This window comes from Hyla sarda, chromosome 11 (assembly GCF_029499605.1).
Source record: "Hyla sarda isolate aHylSar1 chromosome 11, aHylSar1.hap1, whole genome shotgun sequence".
NCBI lineage: Eukaryota > Metazoa > Chordata > Amphibia > Anura > Hylidae > Hyla > Hyla sarda.
This window is the reverse complement of record NC_079199.1, coordinates 43,694,340-43,706,973: the sequence shown is the minus strand read 5'-3', so window position 1 is coordinate 43,706,973 and position 12,634 is coordinate 43,694,340. Positions and strand designations below refer to the sequence as shown.

Below are 12,634 nucleotides of genomic sequence, written 5' to 3'. Positions count from 1 at the left end.
ATCGTTACGTCACGGCTCCGCCCCCTCGTGACGTCACGGCTCCGCCCCCCTCGTGACGTCACGGCCCGCCCCTTTCAATACAAGTCTATGGGAGGGGGCGCGGCGGTCGTCACGCCCCCTGCCATACACTTGCATTAAGGGGACGGACCGTCATGTCACGAGGGGCGGAGCCATGACGTCACGCTGCTCCGTCCCCTGTATCGCCCATCATTACGCACAGAGCGAACTCCCTCTGTGCAGTAATGATAGCGGGGTGCTGCAGCGGGGATACCGGGGCTCCCCAGCAGCGGCACCGCAGCGATCTGACATCTTATCCCCTATACTTTGAATAGGGGATAAGATGTCTAGGGGCAGAGTACCCCTTTAAAGGAATCTTATCTTGATGTACTCACCGTGATTGACTTTTCCCCGATCAGCGCCACGAAAATTCCCGGTCTCTCCGAAGTTCCATGGTCTCCTTGATCTCTAGAATGAGCTAGGAGAAAAGCATGGAAAGCGAGACAAAATTACAATAAAAGTCTATGGGATTGTCTCGGTCATCACTTTCCCTGATTATTCTAGCGATCGGTCAAGGTCTTAACACTTAGACCCCCACCGATCAAAATTTCTGATATGTCTCTAGGACATCCCAAACAAAAAACATTTTTAAGTGACAGGTACACTTTTATTGAACAGTGTCATAGTGTCACCCCTCTCTGAAAAGAGAAAAAGTAACACCCTGTTGTCAATTTGTTCATACACTTCCAGGAGGAATAATAGAGGATTGGTACAGTACCAGGAAAGCAGATACGTCTCAAAGAATCTAGAACAAAATGAAGCAACTCACGTGTTGTTTCCCCGGTTGATGCCTTAGCAGCGTGAAGTCTTCATCTCTTTTTCTTCTGTCATTTGAGTGATCTGTCAGGAATTTTCTGGGCCGTAAATAATATATAAGATGGCTGCAGTGGTGGAGACGGATTGTACGTTTGTACTTTCTAATACAAGTTACACCGGGAAAACGTCTCCTGACTCCTTTCCTTCCAAGTCTCATATACAGGAAGTAAAGGCCTCCGTGTAACACTAAAGGATTTCCCCTGACATGCAGCAGATTTACAGGAAGGAGAGAGGTCTCGATGCCCTGGATCTTACATATAGTGATTGTTTATATGGTTGTGTTCACATGTAATGGACACAGCACTGCTGAGGATTATGCGGCCAAAAAAAAATTAAAAAAACTGTGCACCCCTATTCGGTACAGTATTTATACTGAATGATAATCTCTTCACAGATTTGTGGCTAAAACTGTGATTTTGCTGCAAAACTTATACAGTGGTCCCTCAACATACGATGGTAATCCATCGTTTGTTGAAACCATCGTATGTTGAGGGATCCGTGCAATGTAAAGTATAGAACAGTGGTCTACAACCTGCGGACCTCCAGATGTTGCAAAACTACAACACCCAGCATGCCCGGACAGCCAACGGCAAAGAAATGGTTTTCTTTTTGTAACACAGAGCTCTCTGCTAACATCATGACCACTGTGCTCTCTGCTGACATATCTGTCCATTTTAGGAACTGTCCAGAGCAGCATGTTTGCTATGGGGATTTCTCCTACTCCAAACAGTTCTTAAAATGGACAGAGATGTCAGCAGAGAGCACTGTGGTCGTGATGTCAGCAGAGAGCACTGTGTTCCAAAAAGAAAACCATTTCCTCCGTAGTATTCAGCAGCTAATAAGTACTGGAAAGATTAAGATTTTTTAATAGAAGCAATTCACAAATCTTTTTACCTTTCTGGCACCAGATGATTTAAAGAAAAAAAAAGGTTTCCGCGGGAGTACTGCAGATCGGGGCGCAAAAAATGAGCCCTCATACAGGCCAGTCTAAGGAGAAATAAAAAAGTTATAGGGGTCTGAATTGGACAAAATAATCCCCCGCATATGTGTATCCTGTGATGTCACGCATATATAATTAATTACAGTATGTAAATTAGCATGGCCGTTTATTTATTTTTATAATTTTTTTTGCAAGAAGGATGGCAACCCTATATATGTGCGATATTTGTTGCATAAATTCTCCACAGTGGATTCTGCTACCCATTGACCTCAAGAGGTCCACAAAAAATATGCAAATCCGTCACTATTGTGGGTTTTCTGTGTACCAATGGGTAACAGAATCCACTTCGGATCTCTCACAATGTCAAACCCACAGCGGCTGCGGCACATGTGAATGCACCCTAGTCTGGACTTTAGATGTATCATTTCTATTGTATCCACTCCTTGCTACATAATATACCAAAAACTACATGAGTGATTTCATCCTTACTAGGCCATACTGCAATAAAAAGCCCTATCTGCATATTCCTTCTGTTCACCCTGTCACGTGGTCGGTTTATCAAGCTGTGTGATGTGTCCCTGAGTGCACTGCCCTATATCTAGGCCACAGATGCATGCCGATAAAAAGTACATTATTTCAAACTGTAAAATATCAGTACAGTACACATTGCTGGTAGACATCTAATGCCAAATTAACGTTGCAATGAGGAGATTAGTAGCAATTAACGGGGTACTCCGGCGGAAAACTTTTTTTTTTTTTTTTTTTTAATGAACTGGTGCCAGAAAGTTAAACAGATTTGCAAATTACTTCTGTTAAAAAATCTTAATCCTTCCAGTACTTATTAGCTGCGGAATACTACATAGGAAATGATTTTCTTTTTGGAACACAGTGATCTCTGCTGACATCATGACCATGGTGCTCTCTGCTGACATCTCTGTCCATTTTAGGAACTGTCCAGAGCAGCATATGTTTGCTATGGGGATTTTCTCCTACTCTGGACAGTTCTTAAAATGGACAGAATTACTTCTATTAAAAAATCTTAATCCTTCCAGTACTTATTAGCTGCGGAATACTACATAGGAAATTCTTTTCTTTTTTGGAACACAGTGCTCTCTGCTGACATCATGACCATAGTGCTCTCTGCTGACATCTCTGTCCATTTTAAGAACTGTATGGAGAAGGAGAAAATGCCCATAGCAAACATGCTGCTCTGGACAGTTCCTAAAATGGACAGAGATGTCAGCAGAGAGCACAGTGGTCATGATGTCAGCAGAGAGCTCTGTGTTCCAAAAAGAAAATAATTTCCTATGTAGTATTCAGCAGCTAACAAGTACTGGAAGGATTAAGATTTATTTTAATAGAAGTAATTTGCAAATCTGTTTAACTTTCTGGCACCAGTTGATAAAAAAAAAAAAGTTTTCCACCGGAGTACCCCTTTAATAATGCTCCAGACATACATAGAAAGCAAAGCTGCCACCTAGGTCACTGCCATTTTAATGTAAGGTGGCACGTTGTGCTGACACCCACACTCACCTGTGCCTTTGCTTTAGGACAGTCTCAGACAGGCCAAATACAGGCACATTTTTGCACTTGTATTACAGTTGTGAGCCCCAGGATTAATGGCAGTGTGGTGGCCCAGAACAGCATCTCCAGCAGCTAGAGAGTAGTCGGGTAATTGAGATATAATACATTTTCTGGATGCATAGTATGTTTTTCAAGTATTGTACGGTCATGCAAAGAGTATTTTCTGTGATGAATGTATTTTCAAGTCAACAGCATACACTGAGGCCTACAGCATGTAGACAGTTAATGTTTTGTTGTGCCTTAAAATTAATTGTAAAGCTGAACTAGAATTTAGTCACATGTAAGACTCCTGTCCAATGAATGCAGGAGACAGTCCCAAATCTGCCTTTTTCTCCTGGGGAAAAGAGGTGGACCTATCCTAGTTCTAGTCAGAGTGAGTGAGTCAGGACCTGGTCTATGTCAGGTGAACATGTCTTGTCACTCAGTCCAGCTAATCTTGAGGAGACCAAAGTAGTGAGCCTTGGTACTGCTAATATCAGGCATACCTCTTATAATAAGGCTGCATACCAGTCATTGATCCTGTCTCTAACAGAGTAATTCCTGAACCTAGATCCAGCCTCGCTGCAAGTATAGTATTCTCTACATTTCTGCAACAAGGATTTGTGCAAGCAAGGATAGAGCTGAACAAAGGCCTTGCTGTGTTTCACTGAATCTTTTGAAGCTTTTATTACTGGCTGGAGCAGTGCAAGCCTGTCTGCCAAGTCAGGGAAGACTTCCCCTGAGTACACTTCTCTGAGTGTCGCAACTTAGAGTATGAGAGCAACACATATCTGCAGGAAACATATTCACGTACACATGCCAAAGCGCTAAAGATTTATCTGTACAAAAGTATCTGCTTAAGACGACCTGTGGCCAAGCCCAAAAAATTAGATTGCATTATTATTAAAGGGGTACTCCGCCTCTAGACATCTTATCCCCTATCCAAAAGATAGGGGATAAGATGTCAGATCGCGGGGGACCCGCTGCTGGGGACCCCTGGGATCTCGGCTGCAGCACCCACCTCAACGGCTTCCAGCAACGCTGGAGGCTTCGGATCCCGACCACGCGAGCGGAAGAGCATGACGTCACGACTCTGCCCCCAAGTGATGTCACGCCCCGTCCCCTCAATGCAAGTCTATGGGAGGGGCCGGGACCCCCGCGATCTGACATCTTATCCCTTATCCTTTGGAGTACCCCTTTAAATAGCTTAGGGTGCCCTGGTTACACACCTTTGTACAATTTAGTGATATGCTCTTCCGTACCTGAGATATGAGAGTTCAGGGAATCAGTCAGATTTGTGTGAACTTTACTTTATAATAATAAACTTTATTTATAATAATCAGGGTGAATATCAGGTGATGGGCGGATTATACAGTCAGGGGATGTGCATTAGGCCTACCCGCCCCTTAATGTAAAACATTCACACCCCCTGACTGTATAATCCACCCATTGCCTGATAGTCACGCCCATTATTAAAATGAAGTTCCCGCCCTTTTGACTGATTTCCTGAATTGTCATAGAAATTATAAACCCTCATATCTCAGGAACAGAAGGGTGTATTAAGAAACAGTAAAAATGTGTTTGGTCAGGACATGCTAAGCTATTTAATGACAGTAACATCTCAATTTTATACAGTTGGCCACAGGTCGTCTTTAAAGGGACAGCGGCTTCTTTTTACTTTCTCTTAAGTCCTAAGCAGTAATACTTTTCAAGCTACATTTAAATATTTGTATTTTACTGGATTATATCAGGAGTGCAGAGGTCTTATTCCTGGGCTTTGTTCATGGGAAGAACTCACCTATGTGACATACACTTCGGGGACTACTACCCTCATCATGACGCTCTCATCATCACCTCGTCCTCTCTACGAGGGTACTCCGTGCATGCTATGATGCTCTCAGTTAGGGTCATTAGACCCAGGGCTGTGACAGGACTTCTGACCATGACATGGGCACAAAAATGAATCTGTAGTACACTCATCTGAGAAAAGACTAAGAGGTAATGAACAAGATTAGGACCCTGTGGTTGAGATCTTCACCCCAGTTATCTGTCAGTTTAAGAGCCAGAGCCTTATTAGGTCTATTTATCTTTGGAACATTGTTGGGGTATCCCTAAGACATAAACTTAAGATGGCTGCACAGGACTATAGTTGGTGGGGTCCTCCACAGCAAAGAGGTTAGGAATTATAGGTTTATATCCATGCCCTATTGCAGTGTTCCAAACCTGCAGCTCTCCAGCTGTTGTTAAAGGAGAGCTCCAGAATACAAAAATTATCCTCCATACTGCCGGCAGTAAAAAAATAACTATATACATACCTTCCTTCACTCCCCCGGTGCCTTCGGTAACCTGCTCCGGTCTCCGCCGCGATCCTCTTCCTGGTTGCTGGTGGTCGGCGAGTCATACTGCACCGGCCGCAGCGAATTCCCGACTTGGCTGGCGATAGGCTGAGTGACAGTGTGACGTTTTCGGCCCCGGCAGCAGGTGCCGGTGTAGTGAAGAATTTTGTGTCTTGAAGCGTTCTCACACTGCCGCTCAGCCTATCGCCAGCCGAGTCGGGACTTCGCTGCGGCTGGTGATTAGCTGAGTGCAGTATGACTCGCTGTCCACCAGCAACCAGGAAGAGGATCGCGGTGGAGACCGGAGTGGGTTACCGGAGGCACCAGGGGAGCGAAGGAAGGTATGTATCTATTTGTTTTTTTACTGCCGGCAGTATGGGGGACAATTTTTGTATTCTGGAGTTCTCCTTTAAACTACAACTTCCAGCATGCTCTGCCAATTGATGGTTATCAGAGCATGCTGGGGGTTGTTACTATTCCACCAACTGGAGAGCCACTGCTTGTGGAACACTGCTGTAAGGGAAGCCATGGGGAAGCAGGATCTCCCAAGCTGTGTATAACCTGAAGACAACAGGGACCAGAATAGACAGTCAGGGTGTTGATAAAGTCACTGTAATCTTACCCCCTGAGACATGATCACTGACATCATTGGTAACTGTTCTAGTGCCAATTTTTGTTGCTAGAATTCTATTATAAAGCGGCCAACACCTTGTGATCATGGGGATCCAGTCTCTGGAGCCTACACTGATCTGTACTGCAGGCCTACACAAGAGAGAATATGTGCTGGGGTTATGTTCCAGCTCCCTGCAGAGGTCGTGGTTAGGATTCAGGAGCACTGTTGTACAAAAGAAAAAACTCTAAGGTAGGGGACCCGGTCAAGTCAGACTCCAATCACCACAATGTTATGGCATGTCCAAGTGCTGAGGGCAGGAGCACCTCCTCGCTCCCCTCTCATCCCTATCCATGCTAGATACAATGGGCACCAAAGAGTAAAAACATTTTTTATGTTATGGGAGCACAGGTATATATATATATATATATATATATATATATATATATATATCAGGGGTGTGGAAAAAAATACTTGTCCAAGGGACTACAATGGGAGCACAATCTACATTGGGGCAAGTTCTCCCACTTAAAAAGATGAGAGAGGCCTGTAATTTTCATCATAGGTATACCTCAACTATGAGAGACATAATGAGAAAAAAAAATCAAAAAAATCATATTGTCTGATTTCTAAAGAATTTATTTGCAAATTATGATGGACAATAAGTACAAACAACCAAGATTTCTGGCTCTCACAGACCTGTAACTTCTTCTTTAAGAGTCTCCTCTGTCCTCCACTCTTTATCTGTATTAATGGCCCCTGTTTGAACTTGTAATCAGTATAAAAGACACCTGTCCACAACCTCAAACATTCACACTCCAAACTCCACTATGGCCAAGACCAAAGAGCGAATGTCGAAGGACACCAGAAACAAAATTGTAGACCTGCACCAGGCTGGGAAGACTGAATCTGCAATAGGCAAGCAGCTTGGTGCGGAGAAATCAACTGTGGGAGCAATTATTAGAAAATGGAAGACATACAAGACTACTGATAATCTCCCTCGGTCTGGGACTCCACGCAAGATCTCATCCTGTGGTGTCAAAATTATCACAAAAACAGTGATCAAAAAACCCAGAACAATATGGGGGGACCTAATGAATGACCTGCAGAGAGCTGGGACCTAAGTAACAAAGGCTACCATCAGTAACACACTACGCCACCAGGGACTCATCTTGCAGTGCCAGACGTGTTCCCCTGCTTAAGCCAGTACATGTTAAGCGCTGCGGAATCTGTAGGCGCTATATAAATAAAATAAATAAATAAATGTCCGGACCCGTCTGAAGTTTGCTAAAGAGCATTTGGATGATCCAGAAGAGGATTAGGAGAATGTCGTATGGTCAGATGAAACCAAAGTAGAACATTTTTGTAAAAACTCCACTTGTCGTGTTAGTAGGAAAAAGAATGCTGAGTTCAGGGATGTGGAAATCCTATCGCCCGATGCCCAGGACAAGTAGTTTTGGGCGCCGGGCAGGTGAATTTTTTATAGATTTAGCCCTGTATCGGGCAGGGACAGACAGACTTCTCCCTTATTTTTCTTTAATGCCGGTGTGAGGTGCAGCAGCCAATGGAAGTCTACACCTCACACTGGCCCCCAGCTGATTTCAGTAGCCAGGGGCCGCTGCTCAGAGGACCCATCCCGTGCCCCAGTCTGTCCTCCTTCACACACAGAAATCCTCCCCAGCCCCGTGCAGTGCAGTCTGTCCTCCTCACACACAGAAATCCTCCCCAGCCCCGTGCAGTGCAGTCTGTCCTCCTCCCACACAGAAATCCTCCCCAGCCCCGTGCAGTGCAGTCTGTCCTCCTCACACACAGAAATCCTCCCCAGCCCCGTGCAGTGCAGTCTGTCCTCCTCACACACAGAAATCCTCCCCAGCCCCGTGCAGTGCAGTCTGTCCTCCTCACACACAGAAATCCTCCCCAGCCCCGTGCAGTCTGTCCTCCTCACACACAGAAATCCTCCCCAGCCCCGTGCAGTGCAGTCTGTCCTCCTCACACACAGAAATCCTCCCCAGCCCCGTGCAGTGCAGTCTGTCCTCCTCACACACAGAAATCCTCCCCAGCCCCGTGCAGTGCAGTCTGTCCTCCTCACACACAGAAATCCTCCCCAGCCCCGTGCAGTCTGTCCTCCTCACACACAGAAATCCTCCCCAGCCCCGTGCAGTGCAGTCTGTCCTCCTCACACACAGAAATCCTCCCCAGCCCCGTGCAGTGCAGTCTGTCCTCCTCACACACAGAAATCCTCCCCAGCCCCGTGCAGTGCAGTCTGTCCTCCTCACACACAGAAATCCTCCCCGTGCAGTGCAGTCTGTCCTCCTCACACACAGAAATCCTCCCCGTGCAGTGCAGTCTGTCCTCCTCACACACAGAAATCCTCCCCAGCCCCGTGAGGTGCAGTCTATCCTCCTCACACACAGAAATCCTCCCCAGCCCCGTGCAGTCTGTCCTCCCTCATATACAGAAATCCTCCCCGTGCAGCGCGTCCTCTTCCCTCCCCCCCTGCTCTGTGTTTTCCCCGTGCAAACTTGCAGCCTCTCCGTGGTAGATAAGGTCCTGTGGAGACAGAGCAGGGAGAGGGGGAGGGAGCTGTGCGCGGGGGAGGAGCTGTGTACCGAGCTGTATTCGTCCACGCTCTCCCCCTGCTTCTTGTGTAATGTAGAGCGGGGGGGGGGGGGTGAAGCTCAGGTGAGGAGGCCGAGCATGCAGGCGGCGGGAAGGGTGGTTGTATATGTATGTAATGTATAATTAGGGGGGGTGTATCAGCAGCGGGTGTATGTATGATGTGTGCATATGTATGGTGTATATGTGTGATGTGTGTATGAAGTCTGTGTATATATGATGTGTGTATGATATCTGTGTATATATGATGTGTGTATGGTGTCTGTGCATATAGGATGTGTGTATGATGTGTGTGTATGAAGTCTGTGTATATAGGATGTGTGTATGATGTGTGTGTATGAAGTCTGTGTATATAGGATGTGTGTATGGTGTCTGTGTATATAGGATGTGTGTATGGTGTCTGTGTATATATGATGTGTGTATGGTGTCTGTGCATATAGGATGTGTGTATGATGTCTGTGTATATATGATGTGTGTATGATGTGTGTGTATGAAGTCTGTGTATATAGGATGTGTGTATGATGTGTGTGTATGAAGTCTGTGTATATAGGATGTGTGTATGGTGTCTGTGTATATAGGATGTGTGTATGGTGTCTGTGTATATAGGATGTGTGTATGGTGTCTGTGTATATAGGATGTGTGTATGATGTCTGTGTATATATGGTGTGTGTATGATGTGTGTGTGTGTATATAGGATGTGTGTGTATGATGTCTGTGTATATATGATGTGTGTATGATGTATGTAATGTATGATGGGGGCAGTGGCGGGTGTATGTATGATGTGTCTATGTATGATGTATGATGTATGTATGTAACGTATAATATAGGGGGCATGTATGTATGTTTTGTACAGGGGCGGACTGACAAGTGCTGCTGCCAGTTGTGCTAATTTTTTGTATTTATTTTTAGTGGCTTCCGGTCACCCGCACTAAATTGCACCCCCAGAATCCCACCCACTTCATACTCACCCGCCAACCAAGAGCCCCACGGATGCACGCAAACACGCCCGAACCGAAACTACAACTCCCAGCATGTTGCACCATAACCTAAACTGTAGAACTATAAAGTGCAACATGCTGGGAGTTGTAGTTTTGGTTCGGGTCAGCTACAGAGCCATAGGCTGCATCAGGGCATGCTGGGTGTTGTAGTTACTAACTGCAATTCCCAGTGTTCCCTGACACATCCTATGGCTCTGCAGCTGACACAAACCAAAACTACAACTCCCAGCATGTTACACAATAACCTTAACTATATACTATACAGTGCAACATGCTGCAACACCCACACAACCATAGGCTGTATGAGGGCATGCTGGGAGTTGTAGTTATCTAGTAACTAAATGCAACTTCCAGCATTTACTGACACATAAATTAGAGGAAATAAAATGCACCACATAAACTGGAGAAGGAGAACCCCCCCCCCCCACCCAGTAACACAGCGCTGTTCAGTGTTTTCCAATCAAAAGACTCCATATATAAGTCCCTATGAAGACTGAAAAATAGTGATTAAAATATTTTAAAAAGTGCGTATATATGTGAATAAGCCCCTCTCCTAATAAAAGTTCTGATAATAAATGGTCCCGATAAAAACTACAGATCACGGCACATAAGATTACCCTCATACATCCCTGTATATGGAGAAATTGGCGTTATAGGGGTAAGATGGAGGGGGAGGGTGGGGGACGAAATTTTCTTGGCTTGCCTCAGGTGTAAAAGGAGCCAGCTACAGCTCTCCCGCCACTAATATCCTGGCATGCTGCGATCGCTGTGGCCGCTATTAAACCATTAGATCACCGCTGTCTAAGTTGAGAGCAGCGTCTAAAAGGGATCTTATATACATCCCTGGTGGTCTAGTGGGGTGGATCAGACTATTTTGGTTGAAATTATTTATTCTACCTGGACAAGTGGATTTTCTTGAGGGACAAGTAGATTGTGTTCCGCTTTAGTCCCTTGGACAAGTAGTTTTTTTTTTTTTTTAATTTCCACACCCCTGTGAGTTGCATGCAAAGAACACCATACCTGCTATGAAGCATGGGGGTGGAAACATCATACTTTGGGGCTATTTTTCTGCTAAGGGACCAGGAAAAATTATCTGTGTAAAGGAAAGAATGAATGGGGCCATGTATCGTGAGATTTTTAGTGAAAACCTTTTCCATCAGCAAGAGCATTGAAGATAAAACGTGGCTGGGTCTTTCAGCATGACAATGATCCCAAACACACCACCAGGGTAATGAAGGAGTGGCATTGTAAGAAGCATTTCAAGGTCCTGGAGTGGCCTAGCCAGTCTCCAGATCTCAACCCCATAGAAAACCTTTGGAGGGAGTTGAAAGTCCGTGTTGCCCAGTGACAGCCCCCAAAACATCACTGCTCTAGAGGAGATCTGCATGGAGGAATGGGACAAAATACCAGCAACAGTGTGTGAAAACCTTGTGAAGACTTACAGAAAACATTTGGCCTCTGTCATTGCCAACAAAGGGTATATAACAAAGTATTGAGATTAACTTTTGTTATTGACCAAATACTTATTTTCCATCATAATTTGCAAGAAAAATTCTTTCAAAATCAGACAATGTGATTTTATTTCTCATTCTGTCTCTCATAGTTGAGGTATACCTATGAAGAAAATTACAGGCCTCTCATCTTTTTAAGTGGGAGAACTTGCACAATTGGTGGCTGACTAAATACTTTTTTGCCCAACTGTATCTGGTCTGACTAATGGATCATAGTGCAGCCAGGTTCTGTGACTGTAGTTCTTCGAGCGATGGAATAAAGTATCAATGCATACTAATATATATATATATATATATATATATATATATATATATATATATATGTATAGTACCACCATCGCACCATACATAGACTAACCAAGTTCCTCACAGGGCCAATACAATGCAGGGCTGATGGTCATATTAGTCTTAGAATCAATTTTTTGGCAAAAAATATACAGATGGGTAGAAACAGATGCTTTGTTACTTGTGAGTTTTTGTCCAGTGGTCACGAATTCATCATCTGCGACAAACGAATATAGTCGCCCGTTTTGTCGCATCCTATGTTTATTTGTCGCATTTCTACACCATATAGTTTGTGGTGTAGAATAATCGCTGTCCACAGCAACTGTCCAAAAAAAAGCTGTCCAAACCGGGGGGGGGGGTTAAAAACATACTCAGGACAACCATTATTGATGAATTCCCCCCACAGAGTCTACAAGTAAAGTCAGTGTAAGATGAACAGAAATGTAAAGCATCTGTTTCCATCCATATTATTATCTTATTCAAACAGATTGAACTATTTTATTTTACTGATTGTACCACACAGAGCCAATATAAGGTCTCCTTTGCATATACATTTTATTTTTTACTTTAAGAGGTTCAAGAATTTCTCATGAAGAATGTGAAAAAACAAACTCCACAAAAAACCAACACACCTTTCGGGTGCATTCACCTCATGATTTTGCCATACTGTTATGAATCAGTTTTTGGATTCGAAAACAGTATAAAACCGTATTGACCACCCATATAAAATCTTACACACAAAGATGCATCAGGTTTTGTACATTTTTTACATTTTTGTCACTTTTTGAGTTATACGCTTTCCAAAAAAAAAAAAAACAACTGATTCAAAACAGTATGCACATCTGTCCATGCATGCTGGGAGTTGTAGTTTTGCAACAGTTGGAGGCACTCAGCATGGGAAA

General features: G+C 44.3%; 1 protein-coding gene across 4 annotated transcripts in view; it reads right to left on the bottom strand.

The window, feature by feature from the left end:
• SYT16 (synaptotagmin 16) overlaps window positions 1-12,634 on the bottom strand; it is a 128,839-nt gene that overhangs the window by 105,850 nt on the left and 10,355 nt on the right. The window contains exon 1 of one of the 4 annotated variants that reach the window (XM_056545512.1): window positions 827-939. The exons of the other annotated variants lie outside the window; for them this stretch is intronic. The gene's annotated coding sequence lies outside the window, so the exon portion shown is untranslated. Of the gene's footprint in view, window positions 1-826; window positions 940-12,634 lie in introns of those variants that run through there. 4 annotated transcript variants of the gene reach the window in all.